Source organism: Helianthus annuus, chromosome 10 (assembly GCF_002127325.2).
Source record: "Helianthus annuus cultivar XRQ/B chromosome 10, HanXRQr2.0-SUNRISE, whole genome shotgun sequence".
In the NCBI taxonomy this organism is placed as follows: domain Eukaryota; kingdom Viridiplantae; phylum Streptophyta; class Magnoliopsida; order Asterales; family Asteraceae; genus Helianthus; species Helianthus annuus.
In genome coordinates, this window is record NC_035442.2 from 115,777,387 (window position 1) to 115,785,122 (window position 7,736).

Below are 7,736 nucleotides of genomic sequence, written 5' to 3' on the forward strand. Positions count from 1 at the left end.
GATCACCCGTACCCTCAGGTAAATACGATACTAAGTATATTGTAGTGTTGAGTTTCAAAAGCTTGAAGAGACGTTCTCCTGTTCTGTCTCCCACGGATACACAGCATACTGCTGTGTTAAAGAGGTTAGAGCTGCACAATCTTTTGAAAATCCTACGATGAATCTGCGATAGTATCTTGCGAAACCAAGGGTTTGCCGTACCCCCAAAGGGATCTTTGGTGTCGATCAGTTTCTAATAGAATGGATATTAGCGAGATTCACGTGTATTCCGTCTTTGTTGGTTACATGATCAAATGCATCTCTCGAATCTATATGTTACACTAACCAAGACTTCGCACGTAATGGCTCCTCCCTCAGAAGCCCTAAAATAAAATACAGATGCCGTCTATGATGTTCCTTCCTCCTGGAAATGATTCAACACGTCAATAATCATAGTCGATTCATGTGATCCATGCAGCTGCCGTTGTGATGATTAGCCCAGAGGTTTTGGAATACAACACCGCAATGGCCGCCCTGCGTCTGATATGCCGTTGTAGGAACATTCTCCCCTCTGGACTCCCATCTGATGATGGTTCATTCGTTAGTCATTCCTCGAATGGAAGCTTGACCCTCACACTGGTAGACAGGTTGCCAATACATGATCGAGGCAAACGGTTCTTAACTGTCTCCTTGTTAAGTTTTTGATAGCTAGCGCACGTACGAAAAGGCTTACTTCCCGGATATAACTGGGGCTCCCCAAAGAGAAAAACTAGGTCCTACCAACTCCTGTCCAACAGTTCCTAAAGTTGATTAGATAGCTCTTGCAACCCTCCTGGTGCAAGACGGTAAGAGTACGAGTAATCTGGGCTACCTCCGACGCGAGATCAAACTGAGATTCTACCCAACAGGTGTGGAAGTAAACCTGCAAGTCCCTCGTGTAGCACAACGAGAGGAATCACGAACAATTTGGCGGATCCTCGATCATCTTTTTCCTAGCCTTTACATCGGTAAAGGTTGTTAACATAGCAGAGTAGTCCCTCCGTAGAGGTTCCTGGCTTTCATTGCTGAAATGATACTAACCATTACCCCTCACTGATGCTTTAGGACAGACGACAATTCGCCGCTAGAGAGAGGGATACTCAAAATTTTCTCCTCACAAGGTATATTTGTGTGATATCTGGATAACCAATCCACACTAACTACTACAACAGAACTATCAAGGATAGCAGAAGAAAGGTCAAGGTCGAACACTTGTCCCACAAGACTGAGTTTGCACCCCAACAAGCATATGAGGTTTCAATTTACCTGCCATCAGTCGATTCCCCCAACATGTTTGGTTTTCAGGAAGCGTTAGGGTTAAACAGAGACGAAGTGATTAGTTACCAAAAACGTGTAGGCCACCTTGTTGTTATATTCCTGGCGTCGCCCACGCCACCCTAAGTACCCTCCCATGAGCATCATTCCCATGTAGTTGTTTTTGTTACGAGAATTCCCAGTACTGTCGTCATTCCCTTGGTTGTTATCGTCTTGATTTAGTACGGCCACACCATGTCGTAGGCATCTTCATTTCCATACCATACGCTACGATTATGTGCACCTCAATGTCGCTGTGACTGTTGCCTCTAATGTCACTGTTTGTAATGTAGTTCTGTGACTTTACACCAACAGGATACATCTTTCACATTCCGTGTCACGTACTAAGGCACTACTCACTGTGTGGGGAGTCACGCATTCCACTCTATCGTCAATTTTCATTTGTTTATGTCCCGATTGATTCATAGGAGTTGACTCCCATAAGTCGCTAGTTACAGTTAAGGATTCGATTGAAGTCAATTCGCTGGTGTCTGTTGCCGGTAATCAGGGTTGTCCAAATACTGAGGTCGGTAAAATACTATGCTTACCCTTTTGTCCATCGATCTAGCAAGTCAATTGAGTAATACGCGGTATGCTGCGAGAGTGTTGCAGAAGTGATCACACTTCAGAGTCTGAGACGTCAATACATAGAGTTCCAGCAAACGAAGAAAAATGAGAAAGGTATAGACTATTCATTGTCGTTGCAACATCCAACTCAGGGATGTCCGTGCAAGCACCTAACATTCTACACAGTTCGCTAGGCGTTCAGATGGGTGTTCAAGTAATACTCGATAGCATCGAGATTCAAAAGGATTCAGAGAGGAGTGAAAAGGTCACATTCAAGTAAGAGACAATCACTGCTATGACTCTTATAGACTGTTGTGTTTCACATCGATCAAATAACGGAACAGAACCCCTTTTTCACTCGTTAAGTCTCACTGGGACTCACATGCACCCCACATTATTATTATGTGTGCACCCACAATAATATTGTGATTTGCATGCTCATCTCGGCTCCTCCTAACTCATGTAAAATGGTTCCTCAAACTCAAGTAACAAACAAAGAGCATCACGAAACGCGAGTCACAAATGTTTAGGGAAATACCACCCTATCAGTCATATAACACATGCAAGTAATACATGAATTCATACTGTTGTGCTAAACGTGCAATCACATGCAATTTCATATGTAAGCGTTCACTAGTTATGTAGTACAATGAGTATACGGGAGACGAACCTTGCAGTCTGGAGCTGAGTGTCATGGTCGTATTTGCGTATTCAGAACTGTTCGGTTATAGGCTGGTTTTATAGAAACATTTTAAAACCAAGTTCACTATAACCAGTGGCTCTGATACCAAACTGTCACACCCTCAAAATATCACCTAGGGAGTGTCCCTGTTAGGCGTGTGACCCACTAGCAGTAAGCCACCAATTACATTGAATCCATAAGTTTAAAATAAAGTTTCATCATTTAATATTAAAATCCAAACATAAGTTATTCGAAACCAGCAAATTCAGCGGAAGTGTTAACGTATCACAATATAAACATTTTCCACACAAATGTAAGAACCAATGTTCAATAAATAAAACCAATCAGTGTGAACCATGACCACTCATGCCCTCCAGCCAGCAAGTTCCTGTTCCAAGATACCTAACGACCTGCGAGCATGTAACAAGTGTATCAGACAAAGCTGGCGAGTTCACAGTTTAAGAAAACGTTTGTTACCAGTTGTATGTAAAACAGTTCACTGACAAATGCAAGTAATATTGTTAATATCCCAATTCCGAACAAGACGGCTCCTGAAATACATGACTGCCCTTCCCACGTACTCCTATCTAGTACTGGGCCACGACTGGGTCATTAGTTCACATCCGTCCTATCTAGGAGCGGTGTGAGGGTGCCAAACCTAAGTAGCGCTACCAACTAATACCCGTTACCCTCCAGGTAACATAATAAGGGACTTACAAGAATGATAGGTGAGAATATTAACCAATATACCCGTTTTTACCCAAAAGACTTATCCCTCAACGGGATACCCACTGACTGTCCCCAACCACTAGGACGCATGCTCGAGTGTAGTGAACTCACCTTGGTTTTGCTCGGTTAGATTGTTTACTTGATTAACAGTCGAACAAACACGTCCTAAAAGGATTACCGATAATGGTCAGTTTTAGATGTATTTCGCGTACAAGCAGTTCACGTATTCAAGGTTCACCTCAAGCATTTCACATATTAGCATACAAGTCATAATAGTTATTCACACCACGAAACATCCTACAAACATCGTATAATCACGTAATCAAGTATTCATGTCTCAAATCAGTCCCTCGCTTTATCATAGCAATAGGCGGCCCAAACCACACACGGCCCAATGTTTACTTCAGTCCAAAATATGATATCAGCGTTGGGCGGCCAAATATCAATATCATAAGCCCAAAACGTGACCCTATCAGCCCAGACAACAAACTGGTTGTTTTTTTTTTTTATAAAAAAATAGACTATTCCCTTGTATGACCAATTCTCATGAAAGAAACCCAAGAATTAAGTGTGAAATCATGTGAATATAGTGTACGGCTACAGACAAGGTGTTCAATTGCTTGTTTTATCCTAAATTGTTTTATGAGTGGTATCCTATGCTCCAAAAGTTGTACACTCGTTATCAAGTTTTTCAAATAATCAATTCATATAGCAAGATCCAACAGATAGGACAAAGCCACTTTCATTATTTCTATACCATAATAAAAGAACCTAGATTTAAATATGTAATATTTTGAACCACCCAACATATTTAAGTTGTACTCTATGCTTGTAAGCTTGTACATCTCCATTAAAACCCAGCTCAAGAATTTCGAACACATACATATAGTATTCACATAAATATCATGCACGTTATAATGGTTGATCATGCAACATAATGGCCCTTTGTCAACATGAAGTGTCATAACAGGTGTTCGGGTCACACAAGTCCACATCACAAGTTTATATTTCACACATTTACTTATCGATCGGTTTGTCATTCACGTAAACGTGCAACTCCTATTTTGTTCATGGACTGGTGTGCGGTTATCCCGCGACCCGATCAACATGTAAAGCCCAATTGAATGGGCTGCACTCGATTAGTGTACAAGTACCATGTAAGGGTGCGACCCAACTTGTGCATTTGACCGCTATCACATGAATTCACCCATACAGTAGCGATCTTTTGTTTGCACGGTTTCGGTTACGCAGTACCGCAATCCAAGACGATTTCCATAACCACCTTCCCCTTTACTCAGCCAACATTCCATAAATCAAGTTAACAGTCAATTGCCATAATCAATCTAATAATATTCAATTCATTCTAAGAACATAATCATCATCAAGTGATCCTGAAATCATGAACTAGTTCTTGTTATGAATCATTATTTAATCACCCATATACAGATCCTTCATACTTATCATCATCGAAGCATTATTCCGTACCGGTCTGTGATCTATACTAATCGGTATCGAAATTACGATGATCATTATGGTGTCGATCACATGGCATTCATCCTAACATCCAATCATTACTCGACCATCCATAATAACATAACAATTTATTTTTATCGAACTCAAGTTATCAAATGTGTCTATTCCTCCAAGTGTTATCATTGCTTACAGAATATGTATTAATTAAAGCAAATCAACAACAATGAAGTTCCTGCACTAAACCAAGGAGATCGTACGTACCGCAAGATGTACCGAGATGACGGTATCGGTTGCCGACCATGAGAGCTTCGGAGGGGAGGTGTTTAGGGTTTGTAGAGTTTGTGTTTTTCAAAAAAAAAGAGTGAAATCCGTATACATGGGTGCGAGTATGCATTTTAATGCAAGTGGGTTGGGCTCAGTTGGGTTTGTTAGGTTTGGGCCGAAACCAACCGGGGAATGTGCGACCAAGAAGATGTGTGATTGACTGCTTGCTAAATAATTCATATATTATAACCAAATTATATAATATGCTCTCCATCACCAAATTATAACCCATCACATATTATAAATTATCCTTAATAAGTTTAACGAAATGAACAGAAAGTGATCTTGAAAGTACGGGTTGTCACAAGTTGTATTACTGTTTCCTAGACGGATTCTCTGGGTACTTTCAGATTCCTATCGCTCCTGAGGATCAGGAGAAGACTACCTTTACATGCCCCTTCGGCACATTCGCCTACCGGCGGATGCCTTTCGGGTTATGTAATGCACCAGCGACCTTCCAGAGATGCATGGTTGCAATTTTCCATGACATGATCGAGGATTCCATGGAGGTTTTCATGGATGATTTTTCGGTATTTGGGGATTCCTTCGATCATTGCTTGGAAAATTTGAGAAAAATGTTGAAGAGGTGTGAGGATACGAATCTGGTCCTGAACTGGGAGAAATGCCACTTCATGGTGAAGGAGGGCATAGTTCTGGGACATAAGATTTCGCATGCTGGTATGGAGGTCGATCCAGCCAAAGTGGATATCATTTCACGACTTCCGCCCCCCACCTCTGTTAGAGCTATACGGAGCTTTCTTGGTCATGTCGGGTTCTATCGGCGATTCATCAAAGATTTTTCAAAAATCGCCAGACCCATGACCCGTTTGTTGGAGAAAGACGCTCCGTTCATATTCGGAGATGATTGCTTGAGAGCCTTTGACCTTCTCAAGCAAAAGTTGATTGAGGCCCCTATTTTAGTTGCACCGGACTGGAGTTTGCCGTTTGAGATTATGTGCGACGCGAGTGATTACGCTATAGGGGCCGTTCTTGGCCAAAAGAGAGAAAAGCACTTTCACCCGATCTATTATGCGAGCAAAACTCTTCACGATGCTCAGGAACATTATACCACGACAGAAAAAGAGCTCTTGGCGGTCGTTTTCGCATTTGACAAATTTAGATCGTACTTGGTGCTTTCGAAAACCGTTGTATATATACTGATCACGCTGCCATCCGATATCTCTTCAGCAAACAGGACGCTAAGCCACGTCTGATCAGGTGGATCTTGTTGCTGCAAGAGTTCGATATCGAAATTCAAGATAAAAAGGGTGCGTTGAATGTAGCGGCTGACCATCTATCTTGGTTAGAGCATGGAGACATCGTGGACGCGCGTTGGGATTCCATAAATGACAACTTCCCACACGAGTCTTTGATGAGTGTTGAGATATGCGATAAGTCGCCATGGTTCGCCGACCTTGCGAACTACCTTGTTTGCGGGATTCTGATTAAAGGGTTGACTCACCAGCAAAAGAGGAAATTCTTTTCGGACGTCAAGCACTACATTTGGGATGACCCTTACTTGTTTCGGGTTGGTGCTGATCAGGTGATCAGGAGATGTGTTTCAGGGAAAGAGGCGACTGATATTCTGCGCCACTGTCACGAGGGACCTACCGGAGGCCACCATGGAGCCAACTTTACCGCCAAGAAAGTGTTGGACTCCGGGTTTTATTGGCCGAATATATTTTGTGATGCGCAGAGTTGGGTTAGAGCGTGCGATGCTTGCCAGAGGGCGACAAATATATCGACACGTGATGAAATGCCTCAGACCTGGATTCAGGTTTGTGAAGTCTTTGATATCTGGGGGATAGACTTCATGGGACCATTTCCCCCCTCACGAGGTAATAAGTACATCCTGGTCGCGGTTGACTATGTATCGAAGTGGGCGGAGGCACAAGCCTTACCCACCAATGATGCCAGGGTGGTCGTGAGATTTTTGAAAAGCTTATTTGCCCGGTTCGGCGCTCCGAAAGCGCTTATCAGTGACAGAGGGACGCATTTTTGCAATACTCAGCTCGAGAGAGCTTTGTCCCGTTACGGTGTGCATCACCGTCTATCCACGCCCTATCATCCACAGACAAGCGGGCAGGTGGAAGTCACGAACCGGGGGCTGAAAAGAATCCTTGAGCGGTCGGTAGGTGCAAACCGCAAGGATTGGTCGGATAAGCTTGATGAAGCGTTGTGGGCTTTCCGTACGGCTTACAAGACGCCTATCAGGACTACTCCCTTTAGGCTTGTATACGGAAAGGCATGCCATTTACCGGTTGAGTTGGAGCATAAAGCGATGTGGGCGCTAAAAACCGCAAATCTGGACCTAAAAGCCGGAGGTGAAGCCCAGTTTCTCCAGATTCATGAGTTGGAAGAGTTGCGACAACGCGCTTATGAGAGCTCGGTGTTGTACAAGGAGCGCACGAAGAGATTGCACGATAAACGCTTGAAGGACCACAAAGAATTCCAAGCGGGCGATCTTGTTCTTCTTTACAACTCGCGGTTGCGCTTATTTCCCGGGAAGCTTCATTCACGTTGGACGGGCCCATACACGGTTAAAGTGGTATTTCCGTATGGGACTGTTGCAATAGAGAACGCGGACGGCGTTATTTTCAAAGTAAATGGGCATCGCTTGAAGTTATAC